The sequence below is a fragment of the Gossypium arboreum genome, chromosome 1 (genome assembly GCF_025698485.1).
Source record: "Gossypium arboreum isolate Shixiya-1 chromosome 1, ASM2569848v2, whole genome shotgun sequence".
NCBI classification, from domain to species: domain Eukaryota; kingdom Viridiplantae; phylum Streptophyta; class Magnoliopsida; order Malvales; family Malvaceae; genus Gossypium; species Gossypium arboreum.
In genome coordinates, this window is record NC_069070.1 from 69,956,683 (window position 1) to 69,978,086 (window position 21,404).

The 21,404-nt window shown below is 39.0% G+C and overlaps 1 non-coding gene across 1 annotated transcript; it reads right to left on the reverse strand.

Annotated features, from left to right (window-relative positions):
- Positions 1-7,648: 7,648 nt before the first annotated feature.
- LOC128282164 (small nucleolar RNA R71) lies at positions 7,649-7,754 on the reverse strand. The gene has a single exon (XR_008272402.1). It is a non-coding gene; the product is annotated as a small nucleolar RNA R71 (small nucleolar RNA).
- Positions 7,755-21,404: the final 13,650 nt, after the last annotated feature.

The following is a 21,404-nucleotide window of genomic DNA, read 5'->3' on the forward strand; positions in this document are numbered from 1 at the left end:
ACATCAAACTTTCATATTTCATCATTTAATAACATAAAGCTCATGAATTCATCCATGGCACATTTCAAAATCATCATCAAAATTAGAAATTGAGGCATAGGCTTGATAGTATATGAAGCAACGATTACAAAAACGTAAAAATTATCAAAAACGGATCAAAAACCATACCTTAATCACAACCACAAGTGCCGAAACCCTAAAAGTTTTTATTCTTTCTTTTTTCTTTGCTAATTTCGGCTATGAATGATAATGGATGAACAAATTTTAAGCGTTGTTTTATTAATCACATATTAATATACATTTTAATAAAATGGCCTTATTAACATCATTTTAAATCCATTAAGTAATGCCCATTTATGTCCATTCAAACTCTCAATGGTCAAATTGCATAATAAGGACCTCTCATTTATAAAGCCAAATTAAATAAACACTTTTAACAAGTAGCAAGCAACTTTTACATTTTATGCAATTAGGTATTTTTATCAAATTGAGCAAACAAACAATCGAATTTTTAGACGAAACTTTCACATATGCTAATTCACACATCATAAGCACAGAAAATAATATTTAACTATTTTTCTGACTCGGATATGTGGTCCCGAAACCACTATTCCAACTACGGTCAAAACCGGACTGTTACATACCCATACTAGCCAAATTTATTCCTATATTAGTACAGTCCATAACTATTCAAAATTCACAAGAATACCATGTCAATTTTAATATTTTATCCAATTAATCCTTAACTCAAAAACTAATAAAATTACTTAATAAACTAATTCTAATCAACAACTGAAACCTCCATTTCATCAATTAACATCTAAAACAATAAGAACTCATCAATGGTACATTTCAAAATTCTTAACAGTTTCAAAAACTAAGCTATAGGTTAGTTGGGCCTAATTGCAATGATCCCAAAAACACAAAATTTTTAAAAAAGAAAAAGCTCAAAAGAACTCACATGCAATGAAGACTATGGCCTAACCTCCCTAAGCCCTTCAATGGTATTTTTTCCTTCAAAGTTCCGGTGGAACTCTCCACTAAAGAAGATGATGTTTGTTTTAATTTAATTTGCTTCTTTAGTTAATTTATTAATTTACACATTTACCCTTTAATTAGACATATATTTTTAACTAAATTATATCCTTAACTGCCCATATAAAACATGAATGGTATAATTTTCAATTAAACCACCCCACTTATAGGAATTACCCATTTAATCACTATAATTTAACTATAGCTAGAGTTTTACATCTGTTGCAATTTAGTCCCTTTTCTTAAATTAACTAAGAAAACATTAAAATTTCTTTAGCAAAATTTAATACAACTCTAATGTAAATCCATAAAGATTAATTAAATAATAAAAAATGACCTCACATATCGAAATTGTGGTCCCAAAACCCCTGAAAAATGAGATACTACAGATCAAGTCAGGTTTGTTTTGATTTACAAGGTATTACAATGGTGTTACTCGGTGCTAAAGCTTGACAGTAAGCTCATTTTCCTCACATCCTATTCTCGGCCAATCTTTTTTAGGCCAACAAATCTTTTTCACCGGCTTTCCCATTGTATGCTAGGCTTTTTGGTCACATTGAACGACTAGGTTGTGGAACACAACAACAATGTCAAATTTATGGAAAAATCTATCACGTCACCTATCGATGCTTTTACATATGACTCCACCCATGATAAGGATGAAGATGCAAACCCAAATTCAAGTATTAGGCATATAGGCTCATCTTTCAGTGGGTCAGTTTCTCATGTGAGTCGCCAGCCTGAATCATCCTATATGTCTTACACTCACCATGGATCATCTGAATGTTATTATTTTGGGCTTCACTCTCACCATTTTGGTATTGGTTATTCTAGCTCGTCCAAGGCTGCTTGTGTGTCTGTAGGAGCTATATGTCCCATACCAACAAATTTTGTGTTAATGTAACACCCCAAACTCGGCCTAAACATTACAGCCGAATCCGTAATGTCACATTGGAGTGTTAAAACACAAATTCCACAGAAAAAAAAATCTTATTTAGGTTCTTAACAAAAGTTTAGGATGTCTAGTTCATTTTGAAAACTCATGTTGTTTACCAATATATTAATTATAATATTTGGTTATTAATCTTTAAAACTATGTTTGTTGCGAAAGCTTTCAAAACGTGTTTGTGTAAATGTGGTGTTTTTAGAAAAACATTTGTTTATATTCTCTTGAAAATCCTAGTCCTATTACTAACAGGTAAAATAGAGTAATTAAATCCCCAAATTAAAATAAAACTTAAGAGGCCTTTTTACATACTAAAATCCCAAAAATAAAATCTTAATTATAATATATAATAAAGTAACTACGTCGAGTGGCTACCACTGAGTCCTCCGACACCTCAATCCATCTAAGCTTGAGGATTTCCTGCATAGATAATAGATGGGTGAGTTTACGAAAACTTAGTGTGTGAAATCCCATAATAGCAAACAATCAGAGTAAGTGTAATCTGGGCCTAAGCCCTTCCAGTTCCAGTTAGGGGCCTTTGGCTTTTGTTTAGTAGCTGTAACAGTAGTAGTCTGGGCCTGAGCCCATTTCAGTGCAGTATGCAAACAAACAATCCTACCCAACCCATCCTCTACACACCATCTCCGTACCAGCCCTCCAAACCATGTGGGGATTAAATCGACCCACCCAACCCTACACACCAAGTCGTACCGGTTGCAGTACTAAAACAGTAATTGTAGTAGAGCTGCCAGTAATAGGCTTATAGCCTATCAGTACAGTTCCTCCAACATCATATATCCCACCCCATGTAATCCAACATAATATCACACGTGTTTGGAGAAAATGTCATGCTAAAAAACAGTCATACATAATACAGGGGTATTTCAGTCAATTTACGTCACAGGGGTATAATGGTCATTTCATCAGTATGGGGTCTAAGTATACTTACTGACCCAACAGTAGGTCCACAGCCGTCTTGGGCGACCCGTGCAACCTTAACAGTCAATCAGTGATAATGGGCATATAGCCCATACTGCGTGCACATGTGGGCCTACAAGCTCATATGGCCCATATAGCCAAAAATGGCCTTAGCTGTGTGATTTAAACTGCTGTCCAATACTTATCACACTTTTGTGTGACTTTCTCTTTGGGGCCCATAGACCCTTTAGGCCCACACAGCCTAGTTCGGCCAAAATGGCCCAATATCGCGGCAGTTCATGAAAACGCTCATGGTCGCTTCGTCGACCACACGGCCATGTTTTACACCACGGCCTGCCACACGGGCGGCCACACGCCCGTGTGGTGTCAACAGCCCACTTTTCAACTTTTCAGCTTTCTACTGATCTATGCTAATAATAGGGTGGTTACACACCTGTTTGGGTTCTAGAAGCATACCCCTCCTGGAACGAACTTGCACCTAAAACCATTGATCATTCCACAACTAAAGCTAGATATGCTGAAACCTATAACCAGCACAATTGATTCACAAAAATTTTGTTTACCTTACCGCTCCAAACGAACGTAGTCTACCACTCCGAAGATAAATCTTACTCGATAAGATTAATAGCGGCCAAACATCAATAGATAGAACCAAATATTAGGAACTTAAGAAAAGAACGAATAATACAACCCAACCGATTGAAGCTAGACTTCCACTATTACCAAATGGCTTACCGCTTTGACTCACGAAGGGTGGAACCAACAGTATCAAGAGTAGAGAAATCAATGGAAGAGAGAATTAATCTGGAATGGTAAATAAGGTGGGTAGCGATTATAACACGAAACAGAAGAAAGAAACAATTTTCATCCACGTAAAGCCGAAAGGGAAAACAATAAGGCAGAAACTTACCAGAAAAAATTTGGCCAAAGGAGGAGCGATTGAATGATGGAAGGATGCAGTATGCAGCCAAGATGCAAGAGGTCAAAAACGAAGGGTAGAGAGAGGAAAGAAATATTTGAGAGGAAAAAGGAAGAAAGAATCGGCCAAAGAGTGTTAACATAAGATAGATCGACCAAAAAAATAAAGAAAAAGAACTGACTTAACAAAAGAATAATCAAAAGAAACCACGATCACAAAATGCAAAAACTTGAATGGTCAAGGAGATGTTCGGCTACCAAAGGCACAACCAAATGAGAGAAAAGAGCCACAGAGGAATTGTTACTGAAAAAGAAAGAGAAAAAATTAAACAGTTTCGGTACCAGTTTCCTAAAACTGATTTTGGCACAAAGAGAATCCCACTTTCGGCAGACAACTCCCCACTCCCCTACTCCACGATTCACTACACAATTATATCCCCAAATTTCTCATTTGACCAGTTCAAATTCCTTTCCCACTCCTCTTGAAATTGGGCCATACATTCCCCTCCCCCTCCAACACTCCAAACGCCTACTAGCCCAGAGTTGTACTGCCACTCAAGCTCTTACACAGCACAGCAGCAAAATAAACACCCCCTTTGCGTGCAACAGGACTCAAACTCCAGTCTTCTAGCTGCAATAACATGCCACTATCCTCTGAACCAGCCAGCTTTTTTGTGACACAACTTAACCATATTTATTTAAAAACCCCACTATCCAAAGACAGGGTTTATTCAATTAGGAGGAAAATTTAGCTCAAGCCAAGGTTTAAACCCATGACTTCCCAGACGCTCCCAGAGCACTAAACCACTAAGCAAAACACTAATTTATGTCACAACCACACAAAAATAATTTTAACTGCGATTTCAAGATTTGAGAAAATTGGGGCATTACAATTCTACCCCCTTAAAGAAAATTTCAGCCTTGAAATTTACCTGCTAGAACAGATGAGGGTATTGTTGCCGCATCGCCTCTTCGGGTTCCCACGTAGCCTCCTCAGAACTGTGGTTCCGCCAAAGAAATTTTACTAATGGGATTGATATCCTTCTCAAGACTATTACCTCATGATCCAAAATCTAAACTGGCTCCTCCTCGAAAGCTAGGCCTGGTCTAACTTCAATTTCCTCAACCGGCACAACATGCATAGGTTCAGAGCGGTAGCATCTCGGCATAGAGACGTAGAACACATCATGGATTCGCTCTAAATCCAGAGGTAGCTCTAACTGGTAGGCAACTGGTCCTACACGTCTCAAAATGCAGTAAGGCCCAATAAATCTTGGGCTCAATTTTCCCTTACGCCCAAATCTCAGCACCTTCTTCCACTACGAGACCTTTAGAAAGACAGAATCTCCCATAAAAAACTCAATTTCCTTATGCTTCAGGTCCGCATATGACTTTTGTTTATTCGATGGTGCCTTCAGTCGATCCCAAATTAATCTGACCTTATCCTCGGTATCAGATACTAGCTCAAGACCCAGAACACACCGCTTACCCAACTCAGTCCAACATGACAGAGTGCGACACCAACGACCATATAGCACTTCGTAAGGTGCTATCTATATGCTAAACTGGTAGCTATTGCTGTAAGAAAATTCTGCTAGCGACAAATAATCATCCCAACTACCTTGGATGTCAATTACACAACTCCTTCACATGTCCTCTAGTATCTAAATCACCCTCTCTAACTAACAATCTGCCTGAGGATGCAACGTAGTACTGAAGTCCAACCGTGTTGATAAACCGTAATTTATACATATTTTTATCCCATGCTTAACACATTTATTGATGATTTCTCCTTAGATTTGGTGAATTCGATGCTCCTAATTCTTTAATTTCATGTTTTATACTTAGGTGAGCATAGGAGAGTAAAAAGAGCGAGAAACGGGCTGAAAACGGAGAAAATGGACCCACATGGGAAATCAACACGACTTGGACTTCCTCAAACAAGCGTGTCACACGGCCTTGTCTCTTTGGCAGGATCGAATCACGACTTACACGGGTAGACTACACGCCCGTACCTATACAACAGCCTTGACCACGGGTTGGAGTAATCGCACACGGGCGTGTCCCTGTTGAGCCCAAGTATAACCCTATTTAGAAAAGGCCAATTTTGAGGGCTCTTAGGCATTCTAAAACCTATTTAAACACCTAAGGAGGCACTTAGGAGGAGGACGCGGAGTAGGAAGTAGAGAATTACTTAAGGAAAGCCAATTGACCCATCTCAAAAGCCGGATTCATCATCAAGACTAAATATCTCCCTTCAAGTTCCTTCAAGAGTTTTGGGTTTTTTTATGTTTTGTTATCTTTATGCTTTTGAGATGTTTTCTTTCATAAGTATGAACTAAACCCCCTAAATACCTAAGGAGTGTGAAACCTAAGACGGATCTTGTTATTATTATCTGAATTGTATGATAAATATTTGTCTTGTTCTTAATTATGTGTTCTTAATTCTTGTTTTAAAATATTCCAGGATATTGATTCAAGTTAATGATCTTATTCAGAGGAGGAATAGATCTTGTCTAAGACTAAATTTGTCATAATTAAGCGCAGTTAATTGCACACCTAGAGATAGGGTGATAAGATTTTTCCAGATTAGGGTGAAACCTAATAAGGGGATCCATAGATCGAGTTAATGCAACACTAAGGCGTTAATTAGAAAGAGATTTCAATTAATCAACCTAGGGTTAGACGTTATTAGTCTCGAGAGAGATAATAATATAACTTAGGGATTTCTATGGATCAAGTCAAATGAATAAATAAATCGATTGAGTCAAATAACAAGTGAAGTCTAGGTGGATTTTTCCTTAGGTATTGTCTTAACCAATCGAATTTTCCCAAAAGTTTTTTCCCAAGTTTTCTTTCTGTGCATTCTTAGTTTAGTAATTAGTTTAGATAACTAAATCCCTAAATTTTTAGGCTAGATAATAAAAAAAAGGTAATTACTAGCACTCTTGGTTCCTTTGGTTTTGACAATTCGGTCTGGCTAAAGCTATACTACTATTCGATAGGTACACTTGCCTTCATCGTGATAATAGTTAGTTTCAAGAACAATTAATTATAAATATTTAAAACCTGTCGCGAATATCACGTATCAAGTTTTTGGCGCCGTTGCTGGGGAACTAGGATATTAAGAACACTTGATTTTTATTACTTTAGCCATTCTACCTTATTTACAATTTAAATTTTTATTTTGTTTTCTAATTTTTATTTTATTCGTTCCTGGCAGGTTTTTATAATGTATGACTAGAAGAAACCCGTCGGAACCATTACTGTTTGATAGTGAGATTGATCGCATAGTTTACTGAAACCGAAGAGAAATAAGGCGAAGCTTACGATATACAGAGGAAGAACAAGAGGACGATACTTCAACCACAACCGAGGAGATGGATGAAAACCAAGAAAATTTGCTACCTCCAACGATTGCTGCTAATCAGAATCATGCTCCACGCACTATGTATGATTATGCTAAATCTTCTTTAACAGAACTGAATCAAGCATAGTTAGACCTGCTGTAGCTGCAAATACTTTTGAATTGAAACCAAACACAATTCAGATGATACAATAATTTGTTCAGTTTGATGGTTTGCAGGACAAAGATCCCAACGCGCACTTGGCAAACTTTTTGGAACTATGTGATACATTTAAAATTAATGGCATTTCTGATGACGCCATTCGTCTTCGATTATTCCCTTTTTTCATTGATAAACAAAGCTAAACAGTTGTTGAATTCGTTACCACGAGGGTGAATCACTACTAGGGAACAAATGACCGAAAATATTTTATTAAAATATTTTTCGCCTGCTAAAATGGCTGAATTACGTAATGATATCTCTTCTTTTGTGCAGATGGATTTAGAAACACTCTACGATGCATGGGAGAGATACAAAGACCTCTTGAGAAGATGCCCTCACCATGGGTTACCACTCTAGCTACAGGTTCAAACGTTTCATAATGGCCTAAATCCTTCAACTCGACAAATGGTTGACGTAGCCGCTGGTTGGACTATCAATAATAAAACACCTGAAGATGCTTATGAATTTATAGAAGAGATGTCACTGAATAATTATCAGTGGCAAGTCATGAGGACAAAGCCAACAAAAGCAACCGACTTTTATAACGTCAATTAGGTCACAATGCTATCTAATCAGGTAGAACTCTTGAATAAGAAAATTGACTATTTTCTTAGTTCTTCACAGGTTCACCCAGTAATACAGTGCGAAGCAAGTAGAGGTGGATTGAGCAATCCAGATTACCCACCCTATTGCCACAACATGGAGAACAAGCAGTTAAATTACATGGGTAATAATTCTCGATCTCAAAATAATCCTTATAGTAATACTTACAATGCAAGTTGAAGGAACCACCTAAATTTCTCATAGGGAGGCCAAGGAAATCAGCGACCACCACCACCTCCAGGCTTCCAACAACCACTCTACCAACAAGAGAAAAAGCCTGACCTTGAGGAGATGCTAACAAAATTCATCTCGATGTCAAAAATTCATTTTCAGAATACCGAGACAGCACTTAAAAATCAATAAGCATCGATCCAAGGGCTTGAAACTCAAATAGATCAGCTCGTTAAACTGATATCTGAACGACCACAAGGAAGCCTACCGAATAACACTGAATCTAACCCAAGGGAGCAAATCAATGCAATTACCATTCAAGATGAAGAAGGGTTAGTTGCACCTGAACCAGAACAGAGGCAAGAAACTATGGTAAGTAAAGGTAAGGGTGAGGTGGACCACAACGACCAGAAATCGGTAAGTAAAGAGTACAAACCTCGTGTGCCATACCCAAACACAATAAGGAAAGACCGCACAGAAGAACAATTCAGTAAATTCCTTAAATTAGTAAAGAATTTACATATTAACTTACCGTTTATTGAAGCTCTTTCACGGATGCCAAACGCAGTCAAATTCTTAAATGAGCTTTTAACAAATAAGTGGAAGTTGGATGAGGGGCCGCATGTGGAGCTAAATGCGGTTTGCTCAGCCATACTATAGAATAAGCTGGCCAACAAATTAAAAGATCCAAGGAGTTTTATGATTCCCTGTTTAATTGGTAGCCTAGACATAAATAATACTTTGGCTAATTTAGGGGCTAATATCAATGTCATGCCTTACAAAATGTTTAAACAACTAGGTCTTGGGAAACCCAAACAAACTAGGACGAGTATTCAATTAACCGATAAAACAATTAGATTTCCTATGGGGATTATTGAAGATGTACTCATTAAAATTGACAAATTTATATTCCCCGTTGATTTCGTTGTTTTAGACATAGAAGAGGACAGTAACATTCCTTTAATTTTAGGGAGGCCCTTTTTAGCAACCGCTAGAACAATAATTGATGTTCGCACAGGTGAACTCACACTTCGTGTGGGAGACGAAATAATCACCCTTTAAGCTCGTAATTCGAGTAACACATCAAAAATTGAAGGGGGTTGTGTAAATCATTCTACTAAAACTGACCGTGTGGTGCAACCGACTTTGCAGGAAATAAGTGTGAAGAACCTACACGAGCCATGTTCAAGCAACAACAAAGGACCTATCTATGAAGAACAAGGCTACAAATCGAGGAACTAGATGAATGGCAGACACAGAAACTAAGAACACCCGATAAACTGAAACTAAGCCAGGACAAGCTCAATACATCACCAAATCAACTTAAGGTTGGAGACAAAGTACTACTAGATGCAGCAGATCCTCACATTACCATTTCTGAACCTAATGAAGAAATTCCTCTCACGGTACTCAATATTTTCCAATATGGTACAGTCGAGGTAATTCACCCCAAATTTGAAACTTTTAAGGTAAACAATACTCATCTTAAACCTTATATTGGTAAAGTAGATAGCAGGGATGAGGAGTGTAAACTCCTCGAGCCACTATGATCACACACCAGAAAGGTAAGTCAAGCTTAGACTATAAATAAGCACTTCTCGGGAGGCAACCCGAGCACTAACAGTAATGATTTATTTAAATTCTAGTTTTTCACATTTAACCTACTAACTGAGTCTTGAAACACAGGATTTTCCCATCCACATGGCCAGGTACACGGGCGTACCTTAGGCCGTGCACACACCACTGGAGGAGACACGGCCGTGCAATACGGCCGTGTAAAAATAGGGAAAAAAAATTTTCCCCAACACGAGATGCGATAAGTCGCCACGGCCGTGTAATAAGGCCGTGGGCGAAACTGCCAAACCAACACGGGCGTGCGACACGCCCGTGTCTTGAAACCGTGGGCGGACCTGTCAAATTAGCATGGGCGTTCAACACGCCCGTGCCCAGCCCCTGTGGTCGACACTATCAAACTAACACGGGTGTGGGCTACTATACACGGGCATCAGAGAAGTGAATGAAGCAAGACACGACCATGTGACACAGCCGTGTGCACCCATGCGCCCAAAGAACACGGGCATGGGGTGAATGTCATACACACCTAAATTTAAAATTCGCGAAACACACGGGAAAAAATTAGGGCACACGAGCGTGCCCCACGACGATCAGCCCAGTCAGAACCTTCTTTAGCTTCTCAAAGCTCTCTTACTAGGCATCAGCCCAGTTAAAGGGCACGTCCTTATGTAGTAGCTTAGTTAAGGGTGCAGCAATCAGCGAGAACTCCTCTACAAATCTTCGATAGTACTTAGCCAGTCCCAGAAAACTACAATTTTTTGACACAGTCTTGGGCTGCGTCCAATCTAAAACAACCTCAATTTTCCGAGGATCAACCCTAATCCCCTCAGCAAATACCACATGACCAAGAAACATTACCTCACGTAACCAGAATTCACACTTGCTGAACTTGCCGTACAGTTGTTTCTCCCTTAAGATTTGCAGAACTACCCGGATATGTTCATCATGTTCATCATCAATCTTTGAATAAACCACTATGTCGTCGATAAACACTACAACAAATCGGTCCAGATAGGGTTGAAACACTCTGTTCATCAGATCCATAAAAGTTGCTGGTGCATTTGTCAGTCCAAAAGGCATTACTAGGAACTCGTAATGTCCATAACAAGTTCTAAACGCCGTCTTATGCACATTGGCCTCTTTAACTCTCAGTTGGTGGTACCCCGACCAGAGATCTATTTTATAGAAAATCGACGCTTATTACAGTTGGTTGAACAGATCATCAATCCTTGGTAGAGGGTATTTGTTCTTAATGGTCAACTTATTCAGTTGTCTGTAGTCAATGCACATATGCATGGGTCCATCCTTCTTTTTCAAAAACAAGATCGGTGCTCCCTACAGAGACACACTATGCCGGATAAACCCACAATCCAATAATTCTTGAATCTGGGCCTTAAGCTCCACAAGCTCCTTCAGTGCCATTCTGTAAGGGGCGATGGACAACGGAGCTATACTAGGAAGGAGCTCAAGCCCAAACTTCACTTCACGTTCTGAAGATAACCCCGGTAACTCTTCAAGAAAGACATTCGGAAAATCCTCAACAATCCTGATATCCTTTACCCAAGATTCCCCAACATCTAAAACACTGACGTAGGCTAAGAACGCCTCACTACCCTTGCGAACTAATTTCTCGGCCCTTAGCATAGAAATTACATTACTCAAATAGTTCTATCGTTCTCCAATTACCACTACCTCCTCATCTATCCCAGTTCTCAGTACAACCCATTTAGTGGCACAATCCAAGCTTACCCGATGTTTAACTAACCAATTCATGCCCAGTATTAGGTCGAATTCCCCAAAAGGAAACTCCATAAGCTCGGCCAAAAAGACCACTCCTTGTATTTCCAAGGGAACATCCCTAAACATCTTATTTATCCAAATGGACTACCCCAGCGGACTTACAATAGTAATCTCACCCATAATTTTTTCAACCAAATACCCAATATCTTAGACACAGAGCATGCTATTTATGAATGTGTAGACCCAACATCAATCAATGCAGTATAAGGTACACTATGAATAAAGAACATACCCATAATGATGTCTGGAGAATCTCTGTCCTCTCGATGACATGCAGCATAAACTAGCGCCGACTACCTTGCCTCAGTATGACCAGCACCTCTGCCTGGTACTCCACGACCACGGCCCATACCATTTCTACCCCTGGCCTGACCTCGACCTCTCGGTGGCTGCTGACCACCCCGTTGTACATTACCCAAACCAACAGCTTGTATCTGCTCGGGCCTCCGTGGACAATCGTTGACATGGTGCTCCAATGATACGCATCTCAGACATTCCCCCATATTTTTCCAACATTCACCCTGATGGCATTTCCCACAATTAGCACAAAACTGCGGTCCAGAAGTAGCAGCAACAACAGGGGCCCTAACTCTGACTGGCCCATTAGCTCTGGGCTATTTCTTAAACCTCTGAAAAGAATTTGAGGGCTCAGCATCCTTCTTACCTCTACCCTTTTCTCTGTTCTGGCGCTCAGCGCGAGTCACATCCTCTGTGATTTTTCCCTTGTCAACCAATACTGCAAAATCCCACTCCCTATGAGGAGCTATCAGAACCCTTAGACTATCTTTGAGGCCATCTTCAAATCAAACACACCGCTCGTATTCTGTTGCCACCATCCCCCGAGCATAGCGGTTCAATTGTAAAAATTTGGCCTCATATTCACCCACTATCCTATATCCTTAAGTTAAGTTCAAAAATTCCCTCCTACTGGTATCCACATAGCTGGCGCCCATATACTTAGCCTAGAAAGTAGTCTTGAAAAACTCCCAGGTCAATCGATCGGCTTGAGTGCCCTCTTTGACGGTAAGTCGCCACTAGTAAGCCTCGTCTCTCAGTAGAGATACTGCACTTTTTAGTTTCTAATCAGGGGTGCAGTCAAGGTCATCCATGATCCTGTCTATGGCCTCTATCCAATATTCAGCCACATTAGGGGCAACTCCAGCAATACCCCTGAATATATCTGCTGAGTCGTTCCGTAACCAACCCATGGCCACCAAAACCAACACTAGGTCCAGCGACCCTTTTCAGAATCCTCAACATTGCTTGGGATGTAACACCCTGAATTTGGGCCTAGAAGTTTTGGGCCTTGAGCATGGGAGCGGTTGAAGGCAGCTTATAATATTCTGTTGTGCGTGAAAATTTCGTAGTTGAAGGCTTGTTTTAGTGGTTAAGGTGCTGAGAAGTGTTGGAGAAGTCCTGGGTTCAAACTTGGACTCTAGCAAAAATTTTGGTTTAAGGTGAATCAAACCCTGGGTGTAGTAGGTAGGCCTTAAGAATATTGTAGGAGAAATTGTGACACAAAAAGCCTTGTGGCTTAGTGGCAAGTACCGTATGGAGCATTTAAGGGGAGGCATGGGTTCGAAACTCATGGCAATCAAAGAGCATTTATTTTGCTAACAGGTGGCGGCAAGAGTTGGTGTTGAATTTAAACTATGATGATGGAGGGATCCCACATCGGAAGCTAACATAAGAGTGGATCTGGTCGGCTTTAAATAGAGAACCATGAGGAGAGTAAAGGTACCTTTCTTGGTGATCCCTTTCGCTTTATGGCGTGCTTTCGGTTGGGTTAGGCGCCACTAAGAGTGCTCGGGCGTGGATTAACTCCAGTCTCCAATCAAGTGTGTATTTCTCACTACTCTAGGCGTAGGATGGCTACTTGGACGCGATGGGCGAAAAGGGCCATATGGGCCCAATGGGCCTCACAGCCCAATTGGATAAGTTGTTTGATTGTGTAGTAAATATTGGACTAGGCTAGGTGAATCTCATATCTGTGGCTAGATTTGGGCTAAAAGGGCCACACGAGCGTGTGGGCCCATTTGGGCTGAGAAAGGGCTTTAGGCCTATTCGTATTGTTATCCCTGTTTAGAATACTTTAGTTTACTAAATTACCAAAATACCCCTGGTTTGTAAAATTACTAGAATGGCTTATAAAATCACCAAAATACCACTGGTTTGTAAAATTACCAAAATACCCCTGATTTGTGAAATTACTGAAATACCCTCGACCTGTAAAATTATTGAAATACCCTCAACTTGTAAAATTACCAAAGTATCCTCGATTTATAGAATTACCATTTTACCCTCGATTTGTAGAATTACTGTTTTTCCCTCAATTTACAAAATTACTATTTTACCCTCGATTTACAAAATTACCGAAATACCCTTGTAGGGTAGATATACTGAAATACCCCTGTAGGGTAGAATTACCGAAATACCCTTGTAGGGTAGAAATACTGAAATACCCCTGTAGAGTAGAATTACTAAAATACCCCTGTAGGGTAGAATTACCGAAATACCCTTGTAGGGTAGAAATACCTAAATACCCCTGTAGGATAGAATTACTGAAATACTCTGTAAGGTAGAATTAGAGAGATACCCTTGTGGGGTAAAATTACCATTTGCCCCTAGAGTGTTAAATATTTGTTTTGCCCTTGTGGGCAAGTGACTAACTTGATTTGTGTGGTTGTGAATTTGATTTTGAATATATGTTGGTGATATGAATGACTCATTGTGATTGTTTGATTCAAATATGGGCATGATATTACGATTACGTATGTTGTATGCCATGACATCTATATCATTGCATGGGTTATGGGCTATATTGATGGAGGAAATCTTGAAAGTGGCTTGACCACGTCTTGGAGGCTTTGCCTCAACTTATCGATATCTAAGCGACAATCTTTGCAACCGTGGAGTGTAGGGATGGGTGGGTTGAGTTGTTCCCCACATGGAGTGTAGAAATTGTGCGGGTGGAGTGTAGCGGTTGGTTATAAATTTGGGTTGGGATTGCATTCCCATTCGATTTTGATTACATTACGACATCTGATTACGATTACGATTACGTCACCTAATTCTAATTCGATTACGATTTTGATTACGATCTAGTTCGACAATGTTTCTTATACGTAATGGGTTAAAGCCCATCCGGTCTTGTCTGTTATAATGGGCTAAGGCCTAAGCGATCATGAAATCGTAAGTAGGGTGGGCCAACTTTTAATTCTTTTATATGATTTGTTCCTCCTTTTTATAGTAGGGATTTCATCTTGAGTTTCATAAACTCACCCGTTTATTAACCTTCGTAATTTCAACCTTAGACGGATCGGATGCGAGGGGTTCGGAGGAAGCCACACACACTGTTTATTTTATAGTTTTGATTATTACTTTTAAATGTTTTTACATGGGTTGTAGTAAAGCCGTTGTAATTTTATGGATTTCAAATTTGGAATTTTATTTATTGTTCTTATAATTGCTAGTATTAGAACACGGTTTTCCAAAGCAACTATTGTTGTTCAAAACATCACGTATCTGCAATTGTTTTTAGATTAAGCTTTTGCAACTACCAAAATTTTTACAAAGTTGTTAAGAATGTTATTCAACTGAGGTTTTCTAACAAGGTTTAAAAAGGGTATAAGTTTTTAATTATTAAGAAGGGTTTTTAATGGAAACATGGTTTTCGAAAAACACTTCAATGTGACATGCCAGATTCGACCCAAACTTTCAGGCCGGGTTTGGGGTGTTACATGGGACAACGCATCATCCCCAGCTGCTCAATTTTGAGACCTTGTCTTAGCCATAGGTAAAGCTGGTGCCTCTCTAACTTCCTTATTAGGCTTGTGTCCAGAAGACAAAGACCCAGCCCGAGCACCTCCACGGCTACTGTCGCGGCCTCTACCATGAGTACCTCTAGTGCTCATTATCTAATCGCACTTTTATCTGTATTAAAAGTTTTATGCCAGTCAGTTTATTGTTCCAGTTTTTTATTACAGATATCTTATGAACAATATTATTTCAGAGTTTTGTTTTCGCAGTTTGTAGTCTTACTACAGTTCGTAGTTTACTCTAACTAAAGAGTTTCAATATAGTTTTACTACCTAATGTAGTTTCTAGTAATAACATTTCAATATTATTCTCTCAGAACCAACAATCAAAAGACTTACAGGATCGGTGCAGAGACTCGGTGTACCACTCCTTCAGTAAAACATAAACCCAAATAATCACTTTAAACCATTTTAAAATAACGTTGTTAAAATTTTCACATTTTTGAAAAACCCAAATCCATAAACTAGTTTTGCAACCTGACTCTGATACCACTAACACTCCAAACCCAGCCTAGACGTTACGGCCGAATCCGTGATGTCACATTGGAGTGTTAAAACACAGATTTCGTGGAAAAAATAAAATGTTCTTTAGGTTCTTAACAAAAGTTTAGGATGTCTGGTTCATTGTGAAAACTCATGTTGTTTTAGCAATATATTAATTATAATAGTTAGTTATTAATCTTTAAAACGGTGTTTGTTGCGGAAGCTTTCAAAACGTGTTTGTGTAAACTTGGTATTTTCGAAAAAAACATTTGTTTATATTCTCTTGAAAATTTGAGTCCTATTACTAACAGGTAAAATAGAGTAATTAAATCCCCAAATTAAATTAAAACCTAAGAGGCCTTTTTACATACTGAAAACCCAAAAATAAAATCTTAATTATAATATATAATAAAATAACTACGTCGAATGGCCACCACCGAGTCTTCTGACAGCTCGATCCTTCTAAGCCTGAGGATTTCCTGCACAGATAACAGATGGGTGAGTTTACGAAAACTCAATGTGTGAAATCCCATAATAGCAAACAATCAGAGTAAGTGCAATCTGGGCCTAAGCCCTTTCAGTTCCAGTTAGTGGCCTTTGGCCCTTGTTCAGTAGCAGTAATAGTAGAAGTCTGGGCTTGAGCCCATTTCAGTGAAGTATGCAAACAAAGAACCCTACCCAATCCATCCACTACACACCATCTCTGTACCAGCACTACATACCATGTGGGGATTAAATCGACCCACCCAACCCTACACACCAAGTTGTACCAGTTGTAGTACTAAAACAATAATTGCAGCAGAACTACCAGTAATAGGCTTATAGCCTATCAGTACACTTCCTTCAACATCATATATCCCACCCCATGTAATGCAACATAATATCATACGTGTATGCAGAAAATGTCATGCTCAAAAACAGTCATACATAATACAGGGGTATTTTAGTCAATTTACCTTACAAGAGTATAATGGTCATTTCATAAGTATGGGGTCTAAGTATACTTACAGATCCAACAGTAGGTCCATAGTCATCTTAAGCGACCCGTGTAACCTTAACAGTCAATCAGTGATAATGGGCCTAGGGCTCAGATAGCCCAAAATGACCTAAGCTGTGTGGTTTACACCGCTGGCCCAATACTTATCACACTTTTGTGCGATTTTCCCATGATAGACCCATACGGCCCAGTTCAGCCCAAAATGGCCCAATATCGCGACAATCCATGAAAACGCTCATGGTCGCTTCATTGACCACACGGCCATGGTTTACACCATGGCCTGCCACACGGGTGGCCACACACCCGTGTAGTGTCAATAGCCTACTTTTCAGCTTTTCGGCTCTCTGTCGATATATGCTAATAGCAGGATGGTTACACACCTGTTTGGGTTCTAGATGCGTACTCCTCATGGGACGAACTTGCACCTAAAACCATTGATCATTCCACAACTAATGTTAGATATGCTTAAACTAAACCAACACAATTGATTCATAAAAATGTTGTTTACCTTATTACTCTAAACGAACGTAGTCTACAACTTTGAAGATAAACCTTACTCGATACGATTAATAGCTACCAAACACCAATAGATAGGACCAAATATTAGGAACTAAAGAAAAGAACGAATAATACAACCCAACCGATTAAGGCTAGACTTCCACCATTACCAAATAACTTACCACTTTGACTCACGTAGTGTGGAACCAACAATATCAAAAGGAGAGAAATCGGTGGAAGAGAGAATTAATCTGGAATAGAAAATAAGGTGGGTAGCGATTATAACACGAAGCAGAAGAAAGAAACGATTTTATCCACGTAAATTCGAAAGGGAAAACAATAGGGAAAAAACTTACCAGAAAAAAATTCAGCCAAAGGAGGAGCGATTGAATGATGGAAGGATACAGTATGCGGCCAAGATGCAAAAGGTCAGAAACAAAGGGTTGAGAGAGGGAAGAAATATTTGGGAGGAAAAAGGAAGAGAGAATTGGCCAAAGAGTGCTAACACGAGAGAGATCAGCTAAAAAAAATACGAAAATGAGCCGGCTTAACAAGAGAATAATCAAAAGAAACCATGATCACAAAATGTAAAAACCCAAATGGCCAAGGAGATGTTCGGCTACCAAAGGCACAACCAAATGAGAGAAAAAAGCCATAGAGGAATTGTTACCTAAAAAGAAAGAGTAAGAACTAAACAGTTTCAACACTAGCTGCCTAAAACCGATTTTGGCACAAGGAGAATCCTACTTTCAGCAGACAACTCCTCACTCCTTTACTCCACGATTCACTCTACAATTATCTCCTCAAATTTCTCCTTTGACCAGTTCAAATTCCTTTCCCACTCCTCTTTAAATTCAGCCAGACACTCCTCTCCCCATCTAACACTCCAAACACCTACTAAATCAGAGTTCTATTGCCACTCAATCTCTTACACGGTATAGCAGCAAAATAAACACCCCTTTTGCGTGCAGCAGGACTCGAACTCAAGTCTTCTAGCTGCAGTAACATGGCACTATCCCCTGAACCAACCAGCTTTTTGTGACACAATATAACCATATTTATTTAAGAACCCCACTATCTAAAGACAGGGTTTATTCAATTAGGTGTAAAATTTTTCTCAAGCGAAGGTTTGAACCCATGACTTCCCAGACGCTCCCAGAGCACTAAACCACCAAGACGGACACTCATTTATGTCACAACCACATAAAAATAATTTTAACAAGGATTTCAAGATTTGATAAAATTGGGGCGCTACAATTAACAACCTCGCCTATTATGGCTAACCCTGCCTGGTGTCATGACAATGGGGCCACGGCACATATAACGAGTGACCCTTCCCAATTCATCGACTCTCGTCTGTACCATGGGTCAAGTAAGGTGATCATAAGTAATGGTCACTTCATTGACATCTCTCAAATTGGTGACTCTTTTTTTCCTATTGATCCTGATTCATTGTTGCTTAAAGATCTATTCTATGTACTTGAAAATCACAAAAATTTACTGTCAGTTTCAAAGTTTGCTAAGGATAACAAAGTTTTTTTTGAATTTTATTTGAATCATTGCTTTATAAAGGACATGAAGACTCATCAAATATTTTTTGAGGCATTAAGAAAAATGGTTTGTACTAGTTTTCATCTTACGCCGCCCCTTCTTTTGCATTGTTTGCTTCACATACAGTTGTTGCTCAGTATGCAGCTGTTGATCAGTCCCTAGAAATAAGACAGCTTGGTTATCCATCACTCCCTATTGTAAACTAAGTATTAAATGCTTTTAATATTCAAATTCCTAGAAATAAGACCTACTCCTTATGTAATGCTTGTGAACTAGGCATTATAGATTGCCATTTGTTGCCACTAATATTTTGTACTCTACTTCTTTAGAATTGGTTGTTGTTTATTTGTGGGGGCTAGCCCCTTATTATTCTTCTGTTCGCCAATATTATATTTGTGACAGCCTTAAAACGACCCTAGTCGGAATGTGGTTTCGGGACCACAAAACCGAGGCACAAAAATAATTTAATATTCATTTTGATGCCTATGATATGTGTTAATTCGTGTGTGACATTTTGATGATTTGATTTAGGGTTATAAATGTGAATTTCACTAAAAGGACCTAGTAGTAAACTTTGAAAGTAGGATAGGAAATGTGTGATGACTAATTAAAGCATGCATGCAAAACAATGGTCTTGCATGTCAAATACCCCTCTTTTTATAAGTGGTGGCCATCCATGACAAGGGAGGATGGGCAAAACATGTCATAGACATGTTTTGTTGGTGCAATATAAGAGGAAAAATTAAACTAAGGTGAGGAATAAAGAAATGAAAAAAAAAAAGAGAGAAGGTGTGTGATCCCCCCCCATTGCCGTGAGTTGAAGGAAAAGAAAGAAAAAAAAATTGTTCATCCTTTCTTTGAGCCAAAACTAGGAAGAAAATACAAAGAGAAAAGAAAAGCTTCATCCTTTGGTTCTTCTTGGCCGGTTTGAAAGGAGAAAAGTTGAAGATATTCAGCCATATTTTCATCTAAGTTAAGGTAAGTTTGATGTTGTGCCATGAGATTCAAGCATGTTTTAGTAGTTAGCTTGAGTTCTAACTAGCCCATGGTTCAAATCTTCACTATGTCATGAAGGTAATGTTCGGCTAAGGTGGATTTGTGGATGTCATTTGCATGCTAAAAGTAAAGCTTGTAATGATGCATGGTATGGTGTTGTATGGCATTCGGCCATGGTAGGAAGTAAAAGAAAACTATGGTCGTTGTTCATGTTATTTGAATGAGAAGTGCTAGTAAGGTGAAGTACAAATGTTAGTGTTTGATTTACTAGTGTATATGTGCGTATTAGCCTAGTTTTGAACTTGAAACAAAATGGTGTTTAGTCGATACAAGCGACCATACTTGTAGAATGTATCAAGTGTTGAAATCGGCCTCAACATAGATGTGTATGTTCGCCACATGAACGAATACATATGTTGATGTGTATATTCGCCTTAGGTAGCCTATTGATGGCTTTAGCTTGACTTAGAAATTCGCTAAGGGGAAATATTAGCTAGTATGTTGAATTCGATTCGTGATTTCGTACACATGTGACTCTAATGTCTAATGGATATATGCGCTAAGTACCTTGAGCTTCTCTTTGATGTTTGAATGAATTGTATTGAATTGCTTAATGTAATTAAAAATGTGCATGACCATTGTGTATTCGAGCTAAAGGGTGGCCATATGACCATTTAAACTCCTTGTCATATTCGGCCATAAGCTAGCATAATGAGATTTTAATAAGTTAAATTTGTGTGAATTAGCTCAAGAGCTTAGAGGACCACCGTTGGATAAGGGGAAGGAAAAAGTGATCGAATAGCCATCGAAATCGTTCAGCCACGTCCGAGGTAAGTCTTCGAGTAATGACCCTACTTGAATTATATTGAATGATTTGTCATATTATGGCGGATAGCCGAATGTGCGTAGGGACTACATTGTAAAGTCAATTGAAATCATGTTCTTTGTGTGTGGCTATTGAGCCGAAATTGGAAAGGTTTGATAAATGTTTTGTGTTTGAGCCTTAGTAACGAAAGTGAAATATGGATGTGTCGTGATTATTGATATATGTGTGCATGAGCATTTGAATGATACCTGGGCTAAGCCCCGAAGGCATTTATGCTAGTGATTATATCCGGGCTAAGACCCGAAGGCATTTGTGCGAGTTGTTATATCCGGGCTAAGACCCGAAGGCATTTGTGCGAGTTGCTATACCCGGGTTAAGACCCGAAGGCAATTGTGCTTGTGGTTATATCCGGTTAAATTCCGAAGAAACTTGGTTTGATGGTGAGCGTTTTGTGCTGCAATATATTCAATTAATACACTCGAAAAACCCAAATGATAAGGTATGTTTGCATGTGCATCGGAAAAGTTGATTCGTTTGAAATAATATTCGTTCAATCGACTAACGAACTTTCGGCTCTTAGATAGGTTGATACCTTGTGTGTGTATATGTTGATGAAGTGTGAAGTAAGTATGATTATGAGAATGTGTATTACTAAAGTGATCCATTTAGCTATGTGAAT